The sequence below is a fragment of the Chrysemys picta genome, chromosome 1 (assembly GCF_011386835.1).
Source record: "Chrysemys picta bellii isolate R12L10 chromosome 1, ASM1138683v2, whole genome shotgun sequence".
NCBI classification, from domain to species: Eukaryota; Metazoa; Chordata; order Testudines; family Emydidae; genus Chrysemys; species Chrysemys picta.
Genome location: NC_088791.1, coordinates 165895321 through 165922251, shown reverse-complemented (window position 1 = coordinate 165922251; position 26931 = coordinate 165895321). Strand labels below are relative to the sequence as shown.

At 39.8% G+C, this 26931-nt stretch overlaps 1 long non-coding RNA gene across 1 annotated transcript; it reads left to right on the top strand.

Annotated features, from left to right (window-relative positions):
• Positions 1-2534: 2534 nt before the first annotated feature.
• LOC135982445 (uncharacterized) lies at positions 2535-18193 on the top strand. The gene is made up of 3 exons (XR_010599799.1): positions 2535-2859; positions 13468-13612; positions 16981-18193. It is a non-coding gene; the product is annotated as an uncharacterized LOC135982445 (long non-coding RNA).
• The last annotated feature ends 8738 nt before the right edge of the window (positions 18194-26931 follow it).

Genomic DNA, 26931 nt, shown 5'->3' with positions numbered 1-26931 from the left:
CCCAAAGGCCAATGACCAGAATGCAGAGATATTGTCCATCCTAAAAGTGCCCTGCAATCATCCCCCAACTGAATGATGTTTAGTGCATCCGTACTTCATTCATTAACAATGTACTTACTACCTAAAGGTCATGTTTTTCCCTTCCTCTTTTTGCCAATATCCTGTGCTCATCGGTGAGAGATCCACAGTGGACCACAGTTAGTAAATCATCTCAACTTGATAACTGAATCCTACAGACCATAATTAAAAGTATAACTAGATCCTCTCTATGGAACGGAGTTTGACACTGCCACCCTAAGAAGAATTAAATATTGTTGATTAAAGGTGTAATATTCCACAGATACATAAGTTTAAAACCTGTCTCCTGTGTGTGAAGTACCCATAGTACTTTCAAAGTCACTATAAGATTCTATTATTTAAGTTTTTAAGAACGTGACTATTCAATAACAATACTTTGATGTTTTATTTGTCCTCTATCTGAAGATCTCAAAGTGCTTTGCAAAACCTGTTAAATTAAGCCTCAATATCCCAGGGGAGTTTATCCATGCGAAAACTTAGGCACAAAGTAGCTAGGTGACTTGCCCTATTGCAGAGCTGAGAACAGAACCCACATATCTGGAATCCTCTTTTGTGATCAAAAGAGCTAGGAAAAAAGGATAGAGAATGATTGACTGAGCCAAGATGGAGGCAGGTTTATTGTGGGGGTTTATGGCCATTTAATAAATTAGGCCTTTGGGAGGTTTAATTCTTGCTAGCATTTTTATAGGGCAATTTCTTAAAGTACAAGGGACAATGCAAAAGTCTTAAGTGTTCTAATAAAGGACTCTGGCTTAAATTAGCTACCATCTTCACTTTGGAGGGAAGTGATAACTATAAAACAGAATTACAATTGAGCAAACTATTCTCCCACACTGCTGGGGGAGCCAGCCATCCCTTGTCTCCCCTCAATTCCCTGGCCAGGGGAACAATATCAAACGTAATTAAGGCACCAATTCTGAAATGGAATCCTTATCCAGAGCACTAGTTAATTACTTTTATCAGGACCCAATTCAGGATCAAGGCCTAATAAATGAAACTAAACAGAGTAACTACTATCTACCATAAATATTAAAAGGCACTGACAAGTGTTAGTAACTTCTGTTCAGAGTTGCACTAATGCAGCAGTTTGTATCATTTTAACTACAATCTCATTTACAGCAGTCTTACATGCATGTAACTCCACTGATTTCAATAGTTATTCCTACTTTAGAGTGGTATCACTTAAATCAGAACAAAATCCTAGGTCTCTCTGAACAACCACATTCATACACTTTGAGAATTCCAGAGTCAATTAAAGCGAGAGAATTTACTTGACTTTATTTACTTATTTTGCTTAAATTGCATAAAAAGCCGCTTTCTCTACCCACGCTGGCTACTAGGACATGTGTAAAAAGTGGCTATGGATCTTTCTTAACTAGTTGAACATTTAGGAGGAAAAAACACATCCAATATCCCTCTCATAGAAAAGTCTTATAGATAATCATTCTCCATGTAACTCAACAGAAAATTTTTAAACTAGCCTACAGGAGAGACATAATTCTTTATACATTCTTGTAAGGAAGTATAAAAGTTTTCTATAGATAAGCAGAACTCTACAGAACACAAACATTCAGTGGCCTATTTAACTCAATAGGTGAAATCCTGGATTCACTGAAGTCAATGGCAAAAGTCCCATTGACTTAAACCCTATAGGTTTAATCACTACTAAATTGTATAGGACTGTTCCTTAAAAATACTGTGGTGTTATCCTTCTGAGCTCAGATTCTGTAATTGCAGTAGCAGCAGACATAAGAAACTGTGTGCCCATCAGAGGATCCATAGGTTTTACGTTACCGCTTTAAAATGTGTAATTGCCATTCCAGAAAAACTCTGCATTTTGATTTTTTCCTGTTAAGTTGCTGAAGAACTTTGGTAACTTTTAATTAGATACCATTATTAATCATAGAAATGTTAACACATGAAAATCTGAGTCCTCTGTGTTTTTTAGAAGTACACATTTTAATTAGTATTGGCTGTGGGGCACCTCTGTTTATTTAATTAAAAAAGCAGGATTGCAGCAGTGCTGCTTGTAGTGGAAGGATCAGGTTTTTAATAGCTACTGAAGATGCAAGGCATCTGCACTATCAGCAGCAGGAGGTCTTTTGTGCTAGGTACCACAATATCCAATCACTTAATCACATGCTGAAATAAGCAATTAGACACCTCAGTTCAACCCAATAGTATCATCTAAGGCCAGATTGAAGATTGTTGCTTCCAGAAATTCCAGTTTAATGTTCACAGGGGGCGTGAAATTGATAGAGTAAAATCAAATCAAAATGTAAAAGCACATGATGATTGAACTAGGAAAGCACTAGGACTACCACTATGCTGATCATGCTATAGATCAGAGAGATGTCTTCTAATGCTGGGGTAGCGGAGAGGGGGCGAATCACCCTCTGCAGGATTAAGTGAGAGTATTTAGTGGAAATTAATATCCCCTGGATATTGTTTTCAGACAGACACTGCAGTTATCAATTTACAAGCTGACACACAAATAAGTGATTTGTCACAAGAAACAGCAGGAAGAAAAACATTGTGCATGTGTGTGTGAGTGAGGGAAGATTAGAGCCAATTTATACCAGTAAGAAAAAGGTTTTCTGGAATAATTCATTACAACAAGGGATTCACACAGGGAGGGAACATTTTTGAAGACTCGCATAATTCACTAGCAATATGGCAACAGCCCTCCTACAGCACTTGCCACCGTGTAAGCACCTGGATGATTGTGTAGAACTCCCATTGTAGTCCAGCACATGAAGAGTTTACAGGATTGAGCCCAAGGTAAGTATATGTTGCTATCAAAATTGGTCTTGTGTATCTGTGTGGTTTTGTTTCACAAAGGTTCATATGAACAGATAAATTGAAATCCCAAGTTACTCTTTTGAGTAATGGGTTTGAACAAACCCCAACATAACATAGAAAAACATTGAAACTAGCTAGTTTCACCAAAACCCTGTGAAAAATGTCAATTTCACAGTATACGAATGCCAAATTAGAAGCTAATCCAGGTTTATGAAATTTAGAGGTCTCCGTCTGAATTTTGAGTTTGTAACAAAGTCCAAAACCAAATGAGTTTTTCCATGATTATTGGATTCTGTAACCCACTTTCTGCAGCGCTCTAATGAGAAACTAATTACCCACAAAACCATACACCAATCTGAATTTCTCTATGTAATTTCTGTCCAAAAAGGAATGTACTAAACATGTACAAAGGAATATATAATCTGAGAAACTGAGACTTTGATCTATATAGGCAAAACCCCATTTAGCAAAGACCCATTGAAGTATTGATGGGGCCTACCCATGTGGATGCAATTGAACATTAATGCCTGCACTAAACTGTAAATCACTGTACAGTAATAAGCAATGTTTAAATATACAGCTTGCTATTTTATTACTCAGATGACACTTTATCAGTACTCACCTACCCTTTGGGTTGGTAACAGATATTTATGCATGCTCCTAAGTAGTGTGATTACTTCCGCACTGGTTCAGTTCATCTGAAACTTGAAGTGTTTTGGTTGTGAAGTATAAAAGAAAACCAAATGTGTTAAAGGTGTGGAGTTGCTGGAATATGTTCTTTACTGTTCTTGCCAGATGTCAACCACATCTAGTAGTTCTTGATAAAAATCAATATTTTCCATTAGGTTACCTATTATGAGCAATAAGGCTACTATTTATATGTAACTGCTTCTCTGATTCTTGAATAACAGAGCAGTGAGCTTTGTTCAACCATCAGTCTTTTAAGGGCACGTTTGCTTCTGATTGGTTTAGATAGCAATGCTGAAAATCATGAAGATGCTAAAAGATCACAGACTGAGATGCACATACTTTACCACAAGTTGCAATACTCTAACTACATTCCTCTCTTGGATTGCTTTACTCTCCTCTGTCCAGTTCAGAATCCAATTAAAAGGTCTACTTTTCATCTTCAAAACTACAAAACCCTGTATAGGCTGGAGCCAGGATCTCTCAGGGATCACCATTCTCTCTAACCCAGACATGAAAAGCTGTGCTCAGCTAAGACAGGACGGCTGACAGAGCCCAGGTTATAGGGGCCATGGGCCCAGCATTCTTAGTGAAGGACCCACAGCTATGGGCCCTGCTTCCACAGAAGGGAAGGCCGAGCCATAGTCTTGACACCTGTAGGGCAGGTTTAATTACTCACCTTTCCATACACCAGTTTTACTAATGCACAGAAAGATATTCTCTTGATTCTACTTGGCCTCTCACCCTTCACATAAGAGACTATGCAGAGGGTGAAGAGTAATACTCTACTGCAGACATTCCTTGTACATTAACTTTCATATACAAGTTCTGCAGGTGCTACAGATTTTCCAGTGTCTGCATTATTCAGTATGGGAATATTGCGGGAATCATGAGTCTTACCAAAGACTTGCTCTTGGTCTCGTATACACACACACACGACCAGATTCTATCCTAAGTTGCACCCTTTCCAACTCCTATTTTCCCTAGAGTATGCCTGAGCGAATGCACCACCCAGCATTCAGAACTGCGCATACAGTATTGTCGTCATTGGGTTTTTTGCACACAATAATCAATGAATGTGCACAAGCCATGAATGTGTGATTGTAAGCTCTTAGGGGCAGGGATTGTCTTTTGTCTGTGTTTGTACAGCACCTAGCACAGCGGGGTCCTTGTCCACGACTAAGGCTCCTTGCCACTATGGGGCACTGCCACAATGCAAAAAACAAACAGCACAATACTACCTGTGCATATATATGAGCCCATACAAATCACATCTGGCACAGGCACCTCTGAAAATACAAATCACCACGTCCAGTCAGGTATCCAGTTGTTCAGAACCATTCGGTTCCAGAACCATCTGTAGTGTAACATACAATTGCCCTTATTCCCCAGGTTTGCTACTCAATGTTGTTGTCAAGACTGGCCAAAACATTACCTTATAGTAAATCTATTGCTTCGTCTCTTTAGTACAGCCATAAAGTAGATTTACCTCCAGTGACTGAACTGTACCTAAAGGGGAAGAAGAAACACAAAGTAGCAATTCACCAGTGTTGAAAAAGTTGCAGCAGATTGTTTTAGAAGCACCTTCTGAACAGAAAGTCTCTGGTTGGGATTCTGCTCTCACCCCAGTGAGAATGTAACCCCAGGAAAGAAAATGGTGTTATACCAACGTCATGTCACTTAAAGGGAGGTCAGATTCAGGCCCTCCATATTTACCACTAAATGTCTTATTCGGTCTATGCATTTGTGGTATTCTGAATTGATCATCAGTTAGTTGTGACATTCTGTGCTTCTCTGAAAACGTGTGCTGAATAAACACTGGAAGGATGACAGCTTAATATCTAGAAGCAGTTAGAAAGAAGGTCAGGCCATATTTTTCATTTCCAAAAGCAATAAACAAAGGGCCATCCCAACTGCTAGTAATCATTTAAGTAGATTTCCTTCACATAAGAACCTGGCAGACTTACAGCAATGGACCCTTTTTCTTCTAGTGTGTTGTTGTTTTTTTTAAGCCACACAATAGCACTTACTTGTCAGCTCTGAGCCACAACTTTGAGAAGGAATCGATAATAAAAGTAGGACACATAGGTAGATTAGGGGGTTTCTGGCTTGCATCTTCCTTCCCTCCCCTACAACTATATCCATCCTCTGTGTTTGACAGAATGTCAGACTAAACACTATTGCCATCATACTGTCTCATCACTAGAAAGTCAAGTTTGAATTTAATTCCTAACTCTTGCCAAGGGCAGGAGTAAGACTAGTTAACTTTGTGTTGTAGCAGCTATGCCATATTTTCCCTTCTGATTCCCTTTACAAATCAATTAATGGTTCTTGATACTGTGAAATATACCCCCAGATTCTTGAGGACAAATTCTGCCATCAGGTTCTCTTGTTCTACTTTCACTGATATGAATGGGAGTGGCAAACTCCAGTCCTCTGAACTGCTCCCCCTACTTAGAAGTTAGAGATAGAAAGGACCTTTTATGTCATCTAGTCCATTCTCCATCTCTCTTCCTGCCTGGTATAGGATTTAACTTTACAGAATAGTATATATCTCATCAGTTTTTTAAAAACTAAAGGCTCTTATCTGCAATTGTATGAGAGATCCAGTGGGAAATAAATTCATCACCTCTATACCTAAAACTAAACATGAGGTCTCTTTGTTATCAAGCTTCAGTAAATATATGGAATTTCGTACCATTCCTTTGAAGGTGAAGTAGCATCTTTCTAAACTCTAACTACTAGTAGTCCTCAGAAACAATATAGGGATTTGCTTACCATACCAGTTAATGAGAAATAACTACACTACCATTAAATCCACGCACAAATCAGAATGCTTTGGCTAGCAAATATGGACGGATTTGTAGGATCCACAGCATCAGGAATCTTGTCTTCACTTTCAACGATCTATTTGACCAGGACTTCTGTTGCATCCTCCTGGCACCTTCTATTCTGCCAACCATGCAACTGTAATGCCCCATTCATTTGTTTCTCTCTGTCATCTCCATATCCTTTTCCATGCTGCCCCTATGTGTAGGGTGCCCTTATTAGCACAGTCTGTCAAGTCATCTTCCTTTCTTCATTCAGATTCCTCCTAAAGGCTAACCTCTTCTGCAGCGCTCACAAGTGAGTCAACAATAATATAACAGGATATCTGTAAGAAACTCCTAGTAATCCTAGCTAGTCATGCCTCTGGGCTTCCCCAGTGTATCTTGTCTAGCTCTGCAGGGTAGGGATTGTCTTTTATTTTCTTTGGTATTGAGTTGAGCCTATTTTAGTGCTCACAGAAACTAATATTTTGTATAAGTGAAAATTAAGTGTCCAGTCACGGGTCAGCACAGCATCCTTGGACTCTGACTGGCTGAGAGAATTCCATTTCAGTATAATAATGAAGATTGTGCACCTAGCTCCTGCTTAACAGTTTTGGGTTGGACCATATATTTAATAATTGAATGAGAAAGGTCAATTACCTTTCCTGAGATCACTCTTCATGAAGACAAAACAAGATTCATTTGGTTCATCTCCCGCAGGATACCAGAGCACAGCTCTTGATTTATTTTACTGTACTTAGAAACTGACTGCTGTGGGTCACTTGTAGAGAAATTATTATTAATGCTAGTTGTTTCCATATGGCAGGGGAGATAGTAAACAGTTCAGGTATAGAGCTATGTGCCAATATTTCTGTGAGCAACAGGCTTAAGACCTTATCAACACATCCAAAGTTTTGAAGGCAGTCTAGTGACTTTACCCCTTTACATAGAAGGGGATGCTTCAAAACTGCCTCCATGAAGTCTGTGATAAATGACTGACCTCATTCTAGAGAGTGGAAGTCTCTTATCTTGCTCATCCTCTAAGAGCTGAGCGAGGGAGTTGGTGTCAGTGTCAGTGATGGAAGAGCTTCAAAACAGTTGAACCCCCCCACAAATTTGTAATGTTTACATGATCTACCTGAATCTCTTTGGTCAGCCTTGAAGTACAAATAGAAAGCAGAAGACAGGGAAGAAAGAGTGTTAAACATTTTCTAACTCATCCCCAGTTAGGGTCAACATCTTAGTTTACAGATCTAATTTCTTTGGCAGCAACAGTTCCACAAGTGAAAGCAGCAATGTAACAGCAATACCAGACCACTTACTTTTTTGCATTTTATTTATATATTTGTAAATATTGCAAAAAGCCTTTACTACGGAAATAAAGCAATGTTTAAAAATGAAGCAGCTAGTCAATCATTGAATTGGGGAAAAAAAAATTTACATGCCCATATACACTATCTCCAAGACAGAGGATATTTTCTTACACACACACACACACTTTAGAAAGGTAACAATGGCTAGTCCTTTTCCCACCTTGTCAGGCATAGAGAAACAGACACTAATTCAATGTGTGTCATGAAGGCGCCACCAGCAGAATTTCTATGATGCACTAGCTAGAATCTACTTCCCTAGCTACTTTGGGAAAGGGTGGCATGCATACCACTGCCTATTCAGCTCTGGAGAGGAATGCCTTCTCTGACTACCTGAACCTGCTTGTGTCCATGAGGATGAATGCTAATTAGGTACAATGCTAATGTTTCAATATTCTATCATTGTGAGAGAGAAATATCATCATCTTAGAGGTAAGTGGAACCTCTAATATTCTCATCTTAGAGGTGCAGGACCCAAGAAGGGCAAATCTGGATCTGTGCTACCCTTATACCCCCTCCCTCCAATCCTGAGGAAGGTTCAGTACCCTGCAGAAGTAAGAGTGGCAGGGCTGTTTTAACTTGCACCTAGCTGTAAAGATCTCCAAGGGACAATTTTTCTGTGGCCACACCCCTTATAGTCTGTTGGGTCAAAAGGCAGTAGCATGCAGTTGACTATGTGGAACTTATGTTACCAGGCAATATCCTTCTGTTTGGAGAATCCCCAGGTGGCCAGCCAAGTGGCTGCTTTATGTTGGGGTACCCAGCTCAAAGCAACTGCAGCAGGGCCAGGTTTTGGATCAGATCATTTAAAAATTACGTGCCTAAGACCTGTGAGTCAATGGCAGGCTTGAGAAGTTCCAGGAGTTCTTGATTCGCTGTGCCTTGTTCTGAGTACTCAGCCACTCTCCCTCTAGCTCAAAGTGCTCATTAGTGACAGCTCAATCCTGGGTTTCTTGTTTTCTTTTCAGTTTATGCCCCCCCGGCTACAGTATATTTCCCAGATAAATATCATCTTTTTCATCATACAATTTTCTCCCTTCAGTACTGTAACTGCAATTATGGCTTTATTATTTTTTCTACCAGACAGTTCAACTCTTGAAAGTACCCTAGGTATTTTTCTATAGTAGGTTGTCACAGAAAGTCCTGTGATTGATCAGGGATTAATAATTGTGACATCAAGTTGACTGTAATACAGTCCTTTTCCAGGAATGTCATGTTTATTGCCTTGAGTGAGTCGCATCAAATTGAAAGTCCAAAAAAATTATATGCCAAATGTTCCTGTGGGTACAATCTGTCACCCGCCCATTTCCAGCCTGCTGACATGCAATTAAAATAGTATCATATAAATAGATGGGGAAAGCTTGAGATTCTTGTAACTCCTCTGAGAAGAGCAACTTGGACAATACATTAAAGTTTATTTTAAGACCAAATTGCAGGAAAACATAGACCCAAATTTTAAAGAGTGGGTACCTAATGCTAGACTCCTGAATCAATCTAAAAAGTGGCTAGAGTTTCAGAACTGCTGATCACCCCACAATAGCTACTGGTATAGTGTCTACATCTGGGTGCCTAGCACTTTTTTTGGGGAAAAAAAACACACAGGTAATTTATTTAGGTGCCAAAATTTAGGTTTTAGAAGCCTAACTCTCAGCATCTGTTTCTGTTGTGGTGGGTTTTTTTTTGGGGGGGGGGGGGCAGGGGGAAGGTAATCTTGCCCTCATTTTGTTTGAAGAACTACAGAGATGTTTAAAGTAACTACTACAGCTGGTTGGACAATTTTCAAAAATGGGGTTTCATAAAAAAATTAATGTCAAATTTCAGTAAAGCTTTTCATTTTTCAAAACAAAATGGTTGTGGTGGGAGACTTTCTGGTTGTTGTTTCATTTTGAAATTGTGTGAAAATATCCCCACACTTCTAATGATTTTCTTCCACAGAAGAGCATGGAAAAAAATATTTAACAAGGTAAAATGAAAGGTTAGTAACCTATTTTCAAGGTAATAAAACTTCCTGATACTCTTCCATCTGGTAAAAGTGGGGAGAATCTGAGAATGCAAGGAGAAAGTAGATTTTTCCACACCTCTGTAGTTTTTCAAGTTTTCCCACAGGAAAATTTATTTCCCAGCAAGAAAATTCCCATTTTCTGGTCAGCCCTAATAAACACAGACCTTGGAGCTCAAAGATGCCACAGCCTTCACAATTAATTTATTTTATTCAGAGAACAAGGGTTAAGCACGTAAATTCCTTTTAAAAATCTGGCCCTAAGATTTTTGGAGCAGGCACGGTCTTTTTGTTGTGTGTTTACATAGTGAATAGCACAATAGGGTCCTGTTCCATGACTGAGGCCCCTGGGCACTATCAACAATACAAATAACCACTCAACCCACTACAGCTCAGTGAGAGAGTAGGTAGCTTTGTAGCCAATCAATCACTACCTTGTGGAGACTGCCTTAAGGAATAGTGTTAGATTTAATATTTGGACACATGTCCACTAGACACTGGATGGAGGCCACAAACTCATCTCGTACATCAGCAAACAGCCATCAACTGGAGCTATTTTTGAAAACCAGCAAACTAGGTGTCTCTCTCTAGTTATGCTAATCCTCTGAGCCATTCAGGTGCCCCTCTATCCAGAATTATGTTTCTGTAAGAGTTCCTCTGTCTCGAAACTTGGCCGTGTTAAAACAAACAATTTCACAATGGTTCTTGGAACTATTTTACATACATGTATTCTTCCCTCTCTGATGGACACCATTTTGTTAAGGGCTGTACAAACGCCTAGAAATTGTCCACATTTAAATTGCTTTGATAAAGTTAGTAAACTAATCCTTGTTAATGTCTTTTGTTAAATTAAGTAGCTTCTGATTACTGGATTTTCTTTGCAGCTGGGTAGCATGTGCTTCTCACAGAGGAGAAATACTGTATGACACTTAAATCACTTTTTATAATACATAAATGGCAAATTCTAGCACTAGAGAGCTTTAAGATCTCCACCTGTTCATACTAAAAGTAAACACTAAACCTTCCCAACTGTTCTCAAAGACCTTGTTAAAACAGTGATTTCCCTCCTCCTCCACATGCACACACCACTGTAGCTAGGAACAGGATTGAGCCAGTATTCAAGTTATCTTCCTAAATTCTAGATCACTGCAGTGAGTTTAAACAAAATACAGTTATTTAGTTGCCTGGCAGCAGGGAAGTAAATCAGGTCAGAATGACTGGTAAGGGAGGGTTGGAATGCTTGCGTGGTGTTTAGCAAGAGAGATCTACTGTGCAGGGATATATGTTTACAGTTCCAGCTTTCCGCATGGAAGCTGCAGTTGTTGCCCCAACTTCCCATCATCCACTCGTAGCCCTTAAGGACATATCTAGATCTCATGGAGGCTGATAAAGCAAAGCATCCAGCGGACAGTGGTGAAGTGCAGATAAAACTCTGAAGATCCTGTACCACAAGGCCAATTGGTAATGCACCCAGCACGTGGTCCTGCTGCAAGTAGCTTGACAGGATGCTTGGCAATAACCCCAGCATGGAGCCCACCATCTCACATGACATCCTCCTGCAACCAGAGGGTCTCATTGTGAGGCCAGAGGAAGGAGAGGCAGATGCAGCAGCAGAGGCGACCACAGCAGTCTTGCAGTCCCAGAAGTACATAATGGAGCTTGAAACTCCAAATCAGCCCACCAATCAGGATGGGGTTGCAGATGTGCTGAGCCCATTTTCTGAATGCCTGTTGAGAAATGAACCTGGGGATCAGCCTGCAGGGAGAGCAGAACCAGAAGGGACCATTGTGATCATCTAATCTGACATCCTGTACAACAGGTCACAGAACTGCCCCAAAATGGTTCCTAGAGCAGATATCCAGTCTTGATTTAAAAAATTGTCAGTGATTGAGAACCTACCATAACCCTTGGTGAATTGTTCCAATGGTTAATTATTCATTAAAAATGTACACCTTATTTCCAGTCTGAATTTGTCCAGCTTCAGCCATTCGATCATGTTATACCTTTCTCTGCTAGACTGAAGAGACCATTACTAAATACTTGTTCCCCATATAGGTACTTATAGACTAAGGGTATATCTTCACTAGCAACGTGGCTGTGTATTCGCGGTACCAGCGCTGGGAGAGAGCTTTCCCAGCACTGTTTTTAAAAAACCACCCCAGCGCTGGTGCACTGTCTACACTGCCACTTTACAGCGCTGAAACTTGCAGCACTCAGGGGTGTGTTTTTTCAAGTTACCCCTTAACCTTTTCTTTGTTATGCTAAACAGATTCAGCAATAAGGGTTTCCCTGGGAACTGATTGCAAACAGAGGGGCTGGGGCATTGACCAGATTGCAGCGGTGTGTGTCTGTGTATGTGAGAAACAGAAAGCAGACAGAGAAGCCAGGACAAAGCCAGAGAAGCACAGGTAGCATGGCCCTGAGAGGAAGCCAAGAGAGCTGCTTTTGGGCAGAGTGCTGGCTGAAGAGGCAGGCTTGGAACTGCAAGCCAAGAAACTGCCCCCCATTTGTTCCTACTGTGTTCAGGGAAAACAGGCCTGCCTGTGTGTTCATTTTTGTAAATGAATGGGATTGCACCAAAGAAATACCTTATTTGTATCATCAATTTTTCCTCCTAACAACATCACAGCAAGGCCCTGAACATAGGCCAAAGGGGGCAACATAATCATTGAAAATATTTTTAAATCCTCCATTTTAATGCTTCATAGCTTTGAACAATACATTTCTCCTGCTGTAGGCTCTTTCAGAATAAACAGGAGTAACAAGTTTCAGAGCTGACATACTCAAATGAAACGGTCCCAACCCTCCAGTCTTCTGATGGTCTGATCTAGGGTCAGTCAGCAGAATTGCCCAAGTTGATCTCAGCTCTCAGAGAGTGCATGAAGAGTCAGACTCTCCGGTATCTGGGACCTAAACCCTACAGGGATTTGTAGATCAAAGTCAACTTAAGTTCTTTCTAAAAACAAACTGGAAGCCAATGCAGTATGTAGCAAACGGAAGAACTAAGTTCTACATTACTACTAGTCAGTGACATTGGGACAATAGTGCAGAACAGTGTCCATTGAATAGTAACTTGAATATTGATACAGTGACAATTCTCAAGCTCCCTTTGAAAATTGTGTTTTACTGGCACAAATGTCTCTGAAAAGAAAGTTTCAAAGTCACATGTATAAGCGCTTGTGCCAGTAGTGCTTCCATAGTCATTTTATCAGGGAACAGAAAAAAATCACTTATTCCACCGATCTTAATTTACCAATGCAGCAATTATCAATCACCAAGAACTGTCAATGATCAATACAGCATGTGGAAAAAAAAAAACCTCACTTCCCAAATAGATACATAGATAGATAGAAGGATATTAATTATTCACTAAGTCAATCACCATCTGCCAGAGAATAGTCTGTGAGCACAGAGGCTAAATTTGTCAAATGATTTGTTTAGAATTTATTGGCTCAGCTGTTTCTCTGTAAGTGGGTAGCACAAAGAGAGAAGACTATGGTAGCTGAGGCACTGAACTGAAATTTAGAAGGTCTGTAGCAGAACCACTTACATCCCCTATGTAACAGTAAACAAATCTTTGTCTCTGGGCTTCAATTCCCCCATCTGTAAAATGGGACCACCAAGGTTGTTGCATGGATAAACTCCTTTATAGTTTGCCCCACACATAAATGGCGGGAAACGTGATGGAGAAACCTATGTGTGACTAATAAATCTTTTCTAGGGCGGCTGAAGTTTGAGTGTCATACCACAGCAATCCAGTGTGGAGATCAAGTATGTAAGTAGTGAGGTCCATATCAGAGGAAAGGAAACAAATAGAGGACATCTGACACAAGGAGCTGCTACTTCAGGGTGAACAGATATAAGGGGTAACATAACTCCAGAGATTTCTCTCTACCAGCTTGTCTAGGTTAAGTTTCAGCCAGCTCCTCTCACCCCTGTAGTTATCAGCTCATCCCCACACATGAGATTTTTTTAAAATTGATTTTACCTTGCATAACTACAAATGGTGTCAATCATAATATTATCAGGCCCTTTTTAAAAATGCAGCTACATTATCTCTCTCTGGCCTTCAGTAGTGAATTCTACAGAGTGAAAGCATGCTGGAATAGAATGATTCTCCTTCTTTGGTTCTAAATTTAGTTAACATTCCTATATTACAAAATTCATATTTCAGGTATGGTTATTTATAGATATGCAAGAAGGGCAACTAGTTTTTTAAAAAACATCTAAGTCACTAAATCACTTCAAATAAAAATTTCAAGTTACCGGCATGGAAAGCATGGATAATATGCATCAACCAGAAAACATCAAGTGAGCGTGCATGGCTTAGTTAACAAATGAGCCATTGCTTCGTCTCATTTTGCCATCTAAAAAACAGATATGCATAACTAATAAAACTGACAAGGGCAAGCATACTATTTTCATATCAATCAGTTTGGGCCAAATTTTAAAACACTAATGCCAAAGTCTTTTATACCCACAGATTCCACATTTCCATAAACAAAATGGGTAACTGGGAAAATTGATGTTTCCACATGCAAATGTACAACTTCAGCTCTCATATTTGAAAATATTTTGCGCCTTATGCTTTTCTGAGAAACAACATTCCTAGATCTTCTATACCTTTACTTTGTACATCTTCCTACTTACCAGCCAAATTCAGATTCAGCATGTCTAGACTATGTCTGCCTACTTCAAGGCAAAATTTGACCCACACATTATTAGGAATGGATTGATAATTTGGAGGGAAAATTGTTTTCAACTAAATTGGATTAAATTTTACAGTTGACATCAATCTCGAGATATGCATGTGTAGTTTTGTATGTACAATCACATGCATGAAAAGAGAATGTGCAAGTCGGATTATTATTTTTTTAAAGGAAGATCCACTGATCAGCTGTTAGGTTACCCTGTACATTGAAAGCTTCCTAATTATTTGCTGAAATCAGAACCAGTAAGAAGGTTGATCTTGTAATTAAGACACAGGACTAGCTTCTATTCCTAGTTTTCCTACATGATCTTGGGCAAATCACTTAACCTTTCTGTTTTTCAGCTTTCCACTCTATCGGATGGCAATAATAGATTGCAATGTCTTTCAGACAAGGACCATCTCTAAAACCAATAGAGTACGCCTGAATCGAACTGAGTCTTAACAGTCCTTGCTGTCTAGCAAATAGCTGTGAATCCCACTAGCAAAAATATTTCTCTTTCCTCTCTAGTGGTTTATCCACAGAAGATAACAGCCTAGTTACTCCATTAGCTGAAATGTTAGAGGTCTGTGCCATGAATCTGAAGGTCCCAACCCTCCTGATGACCCCTCATGTGGGGGCCAATATGGTTCCACCTGATGGAATTTCTGGTTAATTCAGTTTGCGTTTAAAAACTTATTAAATTAAATTGAAAAATACGACACTGAAAGAATCTTTAGGTTGCAAAGTCAAACACTCAAGTTAAAGTGCAAGAATTAAAGTTGCCTGTGCAATCTTAATTCAGCCCTTGTGTGTAGACATTATGCTATAGTCTTTAAAATGAGATGATCACATGCTACATTTCCCACAGAATCCTAGTCTCTTTCAGTGCACAGAATGGACCCACTTTGGGGGATAAATCAGGGTTGTATAGTCAAGGAGTCTGTTGTCTGTAGGAAGCCTATCTCATTTGTTGCAGAAGTTCAAAGGGATAGTAGGCAAGGGATTACAGGAAAAGAAAAAAGTTGAATGGGGTTTCTATATCTGCTTCTCCAACAAAGTTCTTCTGTGATGCTGAGCAGGTCACTTAAACCAAGTTTTTTGCAAGTTGCCACTAACTGCATGTTCCTCATTTCTGAGTACTCAACCTGAAACACCAAAAATAAGGGTTTAGAAGTAGGAGTGCTCATAACTGCAACTGAAATCAATGGGAGCTGTACTTGAACCTATAAAGTGTCCCTATGTTTTCAAGATCGGGCACCCCAAACTATTTGACAACAATTTTGGCTTTTATTTGGCTGCCTCATTTCCCCAGCTGTAGAATGGAGATAATACCACCACCTCTCCACACAGGGATGTGGTGAAAACAAATTCAATAAATGTTTGTAAAGAACAAAGACACTACAGTGACAGCAGCATAGAAAAGCCCAGGAGGAAATTAATAATTCTGCATTCAGTAAAGGGTTTAGAAGGTGTGCAGTAAATAATAAATGGCACTATATATTGAATGAAGAGGATGAAAATATTGAATAGCTACCCATTCAGTGAGCACCATCCATCCTGATCACTTAATGAGGCAGGGGTCTGGGGGGGGGGGGAATAAAAAAGAAGTATGTGACCATGTATTTAAAAATGGTCATAATGCACATGCACAAAGGAGCAAATTCAGATTACTTAGGCAACCTTAATTCTCACATTGCCTATTTTTTGAGTTCTTGACTTTACAACCTTAGCGCTTTTAATGTAGCTCGCCTATTACATTGGGGAAAAACAAGAGGTGGGGAAGGGAAACTGAGGTACAGAAAAGGGAAGCGACTCGCCTAAGGTCTCACCAGGTCTCTTGCAATCCCAGCACATTGCCCCATCCACTCGACCACACTGCACCTTTGTCTTCTTCCTTTGCAGTCAACATGAAACAGCACATTTGAGATACTATTGTCAAAAGCAGAAGACGTTCTAAGACACCAAACAAGCATTCCCTCTCAGTAATGTGTACCAGGCCATGTGGTGCTCCAAGAAAAGAGGCTCAAAATGACTGTGCTCACCATCTGACTCAGAATTCACAAAAGCACAACAGATGGATGTAGCAGGCTCATCTGTTGCTCTTTTGATGATCGTTTCCAGAACTACCAAGCATACAGTTTTTAATATAGTCCAACAGGCAAAATCCAGTTCTTAATGTTAATACCATTTGAAATTTTATAATGAGAGATTTAAAGATGTTTAATTGGTAAGTCTGTTGTATTTCTTTCTGCTTTAATTAGTTCTGTGTCCATTAGACCCCTTTTGCCTCTTTTCCTGTGGGACTTAAATGTATTTGTCCTTTAATGTTTGAATGACTTTAAATAGAAGATGTTTATCTCATTAAAATCCTATGAAGTAGGGATTGTTTATCACTACTACTTATACTTGATTTATGCTTACATTCTCATTTTACAAGGTTTAGTTATTTCATGACTCCAACAGATTTTATGCCACCTGCGCTGTAATTATGTGTATCACATGATCTGTGTTATTTGTAATTTTGTTCTACATTCTACTTCCAGATTCCACAATGGGAATATTGCCTATTACTACACTAGATGTAAGTCTAGCACAGATAACTGCCTGGGATCAGGAAGGAAAGAAAGTTTTACACTTTTGGTTCATGCAACAGGGTCCTCTGACAGAGTTAAATTCTACTCAGATCAATTACATGCTCCAGGAAGAAGCCATAAAGCAGTAGCTCCCTGAACAAGTAGAGGGACTATTTGTGAGGAAGTCGTTCTTTGACTAGGGGTTTTGGATAAGAAAACTGAGCTTGCTATTTTGGTGTTATACTCTTATGTCTGTTATCTGTTTGTCTTTGACCAAAGGAGGAAATGTCTCCCGGGAAACAGGGACCTGGGTGGCCAATTGTTTTGGTGCTGAACTGCTTTACCACCTTGCAATGCACTTTTAGCTTCTTTCTCAAATTGCCATTGCTTTTATTTGAGAATGAGGGCATGGTTTTCAATATAACCTACATCTTTCAATGTCATTCATTGCTACACTATAACCAGTTTTTCAAACATCACCACCCTCAGAGGTTGACAAAAAAGGAAAAAAGAATTTTCCCGCTTCTACCCTCAGAGGATGAGGAGTGAAAGATTTTTCACATTTCCAGGATTATTTTTTTTTTCTGGCTTACCTACCTTCTCCTTCTTACCCTTTCAGTAAATCAGACAGCCATTTCAGCACTCTGCACATTCATTACTATATCATCATGTCTATGGCTGTAGCAATAGTCTGCAGGCACAAATGTTGGTTTCGCCTTAAACATGGTTCTGGGGTTGCAATTCTATAACCTGTGTCTATTTCGTACTGTAGCATGCTTTTTCAGTTTATGTGAGCGTTTTAAATGTTTCACTATGGAACATCAGTATGTTTTGGCCTCAGCTGTATCCCTATAGCATTCATGAAAGCAAACTTCCAAGATACCCATGCAAGTGTTATTAAAACAAATTGTTAGTTTGCATCCACTAGAAATGCTTGTTTCCTTATTGGATGAGTGTGCAATACCCTAGGACTTATCACCATTTAGAAATAGTCAACAGTTTGAATACAGAATGCTCAGTGAGCAGTTCACAATCAATTCCCAGACTTTAAAAAAAAAAATAGTGCAAAAGTACAGCTTCGAACAACAAATTTAAGACAATCATTTTCTGACTATTCTGTAAGCAAAGGCTACACTTGTCCAATTAAAAAAAAAATAGGTGGCAAATTATTCTGACATTAGCTTTTTTTTTCTCTCCCCCACTGAACCAAAAGTAGAATACACAAAAGTGGTATAGTATACAATCTATTAGACACACACAAGCTCCAACCAGTTCTTTAGCAGGATCTTAACAAATAAGTCCTCAATTCCATCATTTCCTCTGACTGATAGCTGTGCAAAAGGATGCTAGTAAATAGGTAATAAGATTGGAGAAGAAATGGGATGAAGACAGCATGTAGTGTTTGTGGTACAAGAAACATAAAACAGGTTGTTCCTTCGCAAGATAGGCAATGCAATCATCTTCCAGAAGGCCACTTGCAGGAGGAGGATAGATATGAGTTATTTGCTGCTCACAGAAGGAAACAAAATTAACAGAAAAGAAACAAGACAAGATGTTCCCAGATAACAGAGGAAATATCTGTGCTGGTCTAAAAAGCCATGTGCTGGTTTACCACCCTACCAACAATGTATCTCCACTCTCATCCTCCGAGCTGAACCTAGATTTGAATTAGTGTGCGCTGTGGAAAGGTTCTTGCCCTTTTCATATGTCTAGCAATCAATATATAAAAATATAGTCAGTCAGTTTAGAAGGGCAAAGTTCCATTTATTACTTCCCATATCTAATAGCTGCTTTCATCAGAAAATGATGGGCACTGGATTATAATACAATGCTAAATGCCAAAATGTGTATTAGTTACTAGTTCAACTCTGCAAAGCAAAGCTGCCTTTTCATGGCTTATTGTACTATATATATATATTGAGCTACTTTGGAATCAGTCAATAAGGCCATTTACACAGCAACATCAAGCTGCAGTTTGGGGAAGAAGAAGTAAGACAAATTCCTACCACACAAAGTCATCAAACTAGAGCTGTTAGTAGTCCAGACGACACATGGCCCTGGGCTATACTATGTGGTTAGGTCAAATTTAGCCGCGTTAGGTCGATTTTATAAGCAATGCGTCTACACAACCAACCCCGTTCCATTGACCTAAGGGGCTTTTAAAATCAACTGCTGTACTCCTCCCCGGCGAGGGGAGTAGTGCTAAAATCGACCTTGCTCGGTCGAATTTGGGGTAGCGCAGACACAATTGTGTCGACAGTATTGGCCTCTGGGAGCTATCCGAGAGTGCTCCAATGTGACTGCTCTGGACAGCACTTTCAACTCCAATGCACTAGCCAGGTACACAGGAAAAGCCCCAGGAAATTTTGAATTTAATTTCCTGTTTGGTCAGCGTGGCGAGCTCAGCAGCACAAGTGACCATGCAGTCCCAGAATCGCAAACGAGCTCCAGCATGGAACGAACAGGAAACACTGGATCTGATTGCTGTATGGAGAGAAGAATCTGTGCAGGCCGAACTCCGATCAAAAAGAAGAAATGCTAATATATATGCCAAAATCGCACAGGGCATGGTGGAGAGAGACTACAACAGGGACACACAGCAGTGCCGTGTGAAAGTTAAGGAGCTCAGGCAAGCCTACCAAAAGACAAAGGAGGCAAATGGAGGCTCCGGGCACCCAGACACTCCACTCCAGAAGATGGCCCAAACAACAGAAGGAGGTCATTCAAACAGTTTTGATTTGTAGTGTGGCTACAATAAGCAATGTGGCCTTGTCCTTCCCTCTTCCCCCACCCCACCCAGGCTACCTTGTCAGTTATCTCACCTTTTTTTTAATTAATAAAGAAAGAATGCATGGTTTCAAAACAATAGTGACTTTATTTCCTTTGCCAGCTGTGATCGAATGGGGGACGGTGGTTGGCTTACAGGGAATTAAAATCAACAAACGGGGACAGGTTTGCATCAAGGAGAACACACACAACTGTCACACCGTAGCCTGGCCAGTCATGAAACTGGTTTTCAAAGCCTCTCTGATGTGCAGCGTACCTAGCTGTGCTCTTCTAATCACCCTGGTGTCTGGCTGCTCAAAATCAGTCACCAGGAGATTCGCCTCAACCTCCCACCCCGCCATAATGTCTCCCCCTTACTCTCACAGATATTCTGGAGCACACAGCAAGCAGCAATAACAATGGGAATACTGGTTGCGCTGAGATCTAACCTAGTCAGCAAACAGCGCCAGCGAGCTTTTAAACGTCCAAAGGCACATTCTACCACCATTCTGCCCTTGCTCAGCCTATAGTTGAACCGCTCCTTACTACTGTCCAGGTTGCCTGTGTATGGCTTCATGGGAGCAAGTGGTAGGCTGGGTCTCCAAGGATAACTATTGGCATCTCAGCATCCCTAACAGTAACTTTCTGGTCTGGGATCTAAGTCTCTTCTTGCAGCTGTTCAAACAACCCGGAGTTCCTAAAGATGCGAGCGTCATGCACCTTTCCCGGCCATCTCATGTTGATGTCGGTGAAACGTCCCTTGTGATCCACCAGTACTTGCAGCACCATTGTTAAGTACCCCTTGTGGTTTACATACTGGTTGGGAAGGTGGTCCAGTGTCAAGATGGGGTATGCATTCTGTCTTTCGCCCCACCACAGTTAGGGAACCCCATTGCAGCAAAGCCATCCACTATGACTTGCACATTCCCGAGAGTCACTAGCAGAAGGTTAGTGATTGCCTTGGCTACTTGGATCACAGCAGCCCCCACAATAGATTTGCCTACTCCAAATTGATTCCCGACTGACCGGTAGCAGTCAGGCGTTGCAAGCTTCCACAGGGCTATCACCACTTGCTTCTCAACTGTCAGGGCAGCTCTCATCTTGGTATTCCCGCGCTTCAGGGCAGGGGAAAGCAACTCACAAAGTTCCAGGAAAGTGGCCTTACGCATGCAAAAATTTCGCAGCAACTGGGAATCATCACATACCTGCAACGCTATTCGAAATCCTTGTCGTGCTATGGCATCTGCACAGGTAACCCAGGAAAAAAGGCGTGAAATGATTGTCTGCCGTTGCTTTCACGGAGGGAGGGAGAGAGGGGAGACTGACGACATGTACCCAAAACCACCAGTGACAATGTTTTTGCCGCACCAGGCATTTGGAGCTTAACTCAGAATTCCAGTGGGCAGCGGAGACTGTGGGATATCTACCCACAGTGCACTGCTCCGTGAGTCAATGCTAGCCATGGTATAGAGGATGCACTCCACTGACTTAATGCGCTTAGTGGGGATACACACAATCGACTCTATAAAATTGCTTTCTAAAGATCGACTTCATAAAATCGACCTAATTTTGTAGTGTAGACAGGTGTTGACTTACTTTGCTTTCCCCTCCCACCCTGGAAAACCTAAGAGCAGGGCCAGATCTTAGGCACTATTATTGGGCAGCACAACTACAGGCTCTCCAATCTGAACGGTACCAGCAGTTACTATAAATAAAGGTGGTGCAGGAAGCTCACTACCCCTTAGATTCAATAATTCTTATCAAAACATCTGACAGCTGCTCAAAAGGATTCTCTCTTCTAGCATTTTTCCTTTAGTTTAAAAATCTGGGACAAAATGAGAGCCAGCCCTGCCCCCTTTCCTCTAAGAGGAACTGGATACTATACAATCTTCCCCCTAGGAGATAATGATCCCATATTTTTTTAAGAATGGGGGAAAGTAGGCCTTTATAGAGTAGAGTAGCTAATTAAAATGAAGAACCTGGAAATATTACAGAGTACTTTCAATAGAGACTACTTTTAAAAAAAAAGTTATACAAATTAAAGTATATCAAACTCTTGTGAAATAATGGTAGGCTTCAAAAGACAGCATACAGAGATTTAAAAGGTGATGATGAATTCTAGGGCATCATTTTGAAACTATACATGGAATTCATTAAACGTGATAATGAAGACAGATGTAATTACACTACTCAACAGGAAAAAACGCTTTAGAGAAGGACATTCCCCTGGGGCATCGGTCACTTATTTGACAGAAAACAGCTTCCATATGAATAATAAGAAAAGCATAAGTTACAATTAGCATGGTATCCAATTCCATCTCATTAAAAAAGAGACTCTACAGAGATGTATCTGATGGTTGCTGGGAAGAGTACAAAAAAAGGTATAGTTATCCATGGCTGGGGGAAGAAACATACCTCTGGGGTTCTTCCAGGTGATAGTAAATTTAATCTCTGCTCTATAAGAGCACTACTAGTGGAGGCTGCTGAGGAGATACGATTCATCGTACCCACAACCATTCTAACCAGGCCCATGACCTAGTTAGTGCCTCCTAGTTATGGGAGAAAAGGAGGAGATGTTTGCATTACTGAACATGCAGCTACTGGGCTTTGTGCCTTGGAGTTAGAGTAGAATCAAGTTGGATTTGATCCACAGGTATAAGTGCAAAACTTACTTTGGACTATTAACATAATTATCTTAAGCGCTGTTAGTTACAAAAGCAGATACCAAATTACTTAAAAGGGCTGGTAAAATTAAATAAGTTTTGTTTAAAGAATTTTTCATAAAATATGCAACATTGCTCTAATTTTTTTTGACGTAAGGTCATTCAAAAAGAACTCTTGATGAAATCTGATCCCCATGTAAGTCAGAGCTGTAGTCTACATTCCCACAATATTGTCAAAAGAAATATGCAAACACACTAGCTGTTAGAGTTATCTCCTTGAAGAAAATAAATCAATAAAAGTTAGTAATGAGCTCACGCTATCCAATGTGCTTCAGGCTATTAAAAGCATAAAAGGACTGATGAGATGTTGTGCGAGTTTTATTCTATACCTATGTTACCCAAAAGTTTATGCTTTGGGTGCTCCTAAAATAACCTGCCTATCACTGGCTTAATCTGCTCTTCCTGGGGTATGGGTCTCCAGGGTAGTTAAGGAAACAGTTGAAGGACACGGATATAAACTTCCGAAAAAGTGATTGACTTGGCAGTATGCTTTCCTAATAAAGTATCTCTTTATTGATGTAACTAATAATCCCTACTACATTGTAATCTAAAAATAGAAATCAGACAAATCCCTTATTGCAAGTTAAAGAGCATTTAAAGTACAATAGTATACATTTTAAATGATTTAAGCGATGCGCTCTATTGCGGATGGCTGGTCTGCAGAGATATAATATGGAGTTTGAAATTTCTTCTGTATCCCTATAACTGGATGTATGTGTTCAGCTGATTGAATGTGTTTGGCTGTCCTGAGATTTGTTGTTAAAATAATACTTTAATATGAAAATAGAAAGACTTGTCTTGTAGTTAAGAATACAGGGTTGGGAGTCAGGTGTGAATTCTATTCCTGGCTGTGCTACAGAATTCTATGATATTGGACAATGTATTGTTCCTTTTTCAAAGTTGAGTAATTCAAGTTTGGTACCTAAATCCATATTTAGGCACCTGGATAAGCAGTTTGACTTTTGAGATGGCATGAGTTCCCAACAGCTCAGAAAAAAATGTATTCTGCTTATTTGGGTACTTAACTGTGGATCTAAGCATTCCAGTTTTTTCTTCCCCCAATCTCATAGTGCCTCAACTCCCTTACTTATAAAATAGGATTAATACCTGCCTACCACAGTTTGTGAACTTAAACATTTATAAATTAAAGTTGTGTTGAATATCATGAGTAACTGAAATTCTACAATTTAAATATAAATAACAATGTGTCATAAAAATAGCAAATATTGTTAACTGTATACAGATGTATTGCATGATATATATAGTGTAAGTAAAAAGAAGAACAGGAGTACTTGTGGCACCTTAGAGACTAACAAATTTATTAGAGCATAAGCTTTCGTGGGCTACAGCCCACTTCTTCGGATGCATATAGAATGGAACATATATTGAGGAGATATATATACACACATACAGAGAGCATAAATGTGTGTATATATATCTCCTCAATATATGTTCCATTCTATATGCATCCGAAGAAGTGGGCTGTAGCCCACGAAAGCTTATGCTCTAATAAATTTGTTAGTCTCTAAGGTGCCACAAGTACTCCTGTTCTTCCTTTTGCGGATACAGACTAACACGGCTGCTACTCTGAAACCTGTCATAGTGTAAGTAAGTACTTACGTGCACACTTTTCTAACTAAAAATGCTTTAATTCTCCGGATGATAGAAATGGATCAGAAATATACTGCTTGAAACAAGTTATTTTATATGATCATCTTAAATGAAAATGTAACCTGTGATTATCGATAATCATGAAAAGGGGAGAAATGATAACACACACATTTGCTGTAGTTCTCAAACAGTAGTACAGAACACTGGAATGAATATTAGGAGAAAAAAAGATTAAAAGGATACGATTTGAAATACCAATAACTACCACCCCTACAGTTCTCTGAATGCTTCAATAGCGGTTGAACTGGTGAAGCAAGCAACTGGAATATTGCAAGATGGAATAGAAAATGAAATTGCCAAGGATGGCAAAATGCCTGAACTAATAAAAAAATATTTCTTACCTAGATTATCAGAGCTGGTTCATCCAAATCAATTTCCCAACTGCTCATTTCTGCAGATTTAAGAAACCTTCAGATTAAAAGTTAGTGACAAGTGCCTCCTAAACGAGGACTCATTTAAAATGGCTTTGGCTATGTAGGCAGCGATATGCAAGCCACATTTAGCCATGTCTGAAGGCAGTGAAACGGGTAGACTTAACGTGGTTTGCAATGTATATATTTATTCATTGTCTAACAGCATGCATGAGTATACATTTAGGTAAAGTGTTTAAATAGTAAATTACTATATTCATTCTTTTATTGCAGAACAATCACAAGTCCGTAATGGTTAACATGATCCCCCAGCTGCAAATATTTTTACAGCTTTATTGTGTGTATTTTCAGGTGTAAGCAATTGTGTGTAGTCTCCCTCTTCTTTATTTATATGAAATATAAAAAAGTGATTAAAGTCCATAGTATCACTGGCCTCCAGCAACTAAGTGTTTGCAGGACTGAGCCTCAGATGTTCCCAATACAGGCTTTCCCTTTGTTTTGCTCACTGGATATGGTCTTAGAGTAACAGCCGTGTTAGTCTGTATCCGCAAAAAGAAGAACAGGAGTACTTGTGGCACCTTAGAGACTAACAAATTTATTAGAGCATAAGCTTTCGTGGACTACAGCCCACTTCTTCGGATGCATATAGAGTGGAACATATATTGAGGAGATATATATACACACATACAGAGAGCATAAACAGGTGGGAGTTGTCTTACCAACTCTGAGAGGCCAATTAATTAAGAGAAAAAAAAAACTTTTGAAGTGATAATCAAGCTAGCCGAGTACAGACAGTTTGATAATAAGTGTGAGAGTACTTACAAGGGGAGATAGTCAATGTCTGTAATGGATATGGTCTGTAACAGAGCATTAACCAGCCCCTTTCTTGGCATTCTCAGCAGACAAGCCAATGACTTAAGCCCTGATTCACCAAAGCACTTAAGCATGTGATTAAGTCCCACTGAAGTCAATGGGACTTAAACATGTATGTGTTTTGCTGAATTGGGACCCGGATGGTCAGGAAAATATCCTAAAACACTGGCAGGGTCACATAGGGAAGTTTGCATAAAGAAAAAAAAAGACCACTGCCAAGACCACAGCCACTAATGACATCAGTAAACCAGCTCCTTCGAGAAGCACTTTAGAATGGCAGGACAACGTATTCAGGTTCACAAAAACAAGAAGATATAAGTCAGTGTTAACTGAGTCAATAACATTCAGAGGGGAAGAGAACCCTTTCAGAGCAAGAGCAAGATCATACCTGCAAAATCATTTAAGTCACTACCTACAATCTTGCAGCACAAGCAACCGGAAATTTTCTTGTGGCTTATTGAAAAACACCCTGATACAGCAAAACACTTAAACATGTGGTTAAGAATTTGAGTAGTCTAATTGAAATCAGTTATTCTTTTTTGGACTAACTACAAACACCTCATCCAAACCCCAGGTCGAGTTAGACTCTTGCACAACTGCAAAATGCAAAAATCCCAAACCAGTGGAAGTCACAGAAGTGGTTCTGTGGTTAAGGAATGGGCTGGGAATTGAGCACTCAGTTGCATTCCCATCTTGTTCAAAGTTACACATGAAGACTGTGGGAAAGACATTCTGCTTCAGTTTCCCCATCTGTAAAATAGGGATATTCACTTTCTTCACAGGAGATACTGAGAATGCATTCACTCATGGTTGCAAAGTACTATGTTGATGAGCTCCATGGAAATGTCTGTAAATAAACCCATACCTTGGCATTTGTGCATCTTTTCTGACTCGCTTACATCTGACATATAACTTGTCCCACCTTTTACATAAAATGTTTTAGCCCATTCCCCATGTTACTAAACATATACAATAAAGGTATGAGACCTCTATACTTAGCAGCAGAAAAGAAGCCCAAAGTGAATAAAGATCTTCAGGTGGAAAATGTATGCTGGCAGGCACCGTATCGCTTCTTTAAACTGCTCTGAATGAGCTCACAGACAACACAAGTCATTCCTCTTAAATGGTGTCTTTATCTAGTTTGGAGTCACTGGAATGCATTGGTCTGGATTTCCTCTCTAGAAATTGTGCAAATTGAACAGGCATGCTGTTTATTAGAGTGCCAATTAAGTAGACTCTGCTGCCTAATAAAATGAAGAGGCTTAGATAGACGCAATTCCCTCTGCTATGATTCTCACTGTTTGTCCTCATTGGGAGCAGATGAACTCGCTTACCCTACATTTGAACTGCATGTATTAAAAGAAATAAAAAAAATCAACTAACTGGAACACTGTTTGGGGTCATGTTCTGAAAAAGAAAAAGACAGTGGCAGGGGAGGGAAATAAACACAGTGAGCTGCATCCTCGGGTGGGCTGAACAGCACTGCTTTAGGTTGTGCCAGCTTGTAATGACCCTGA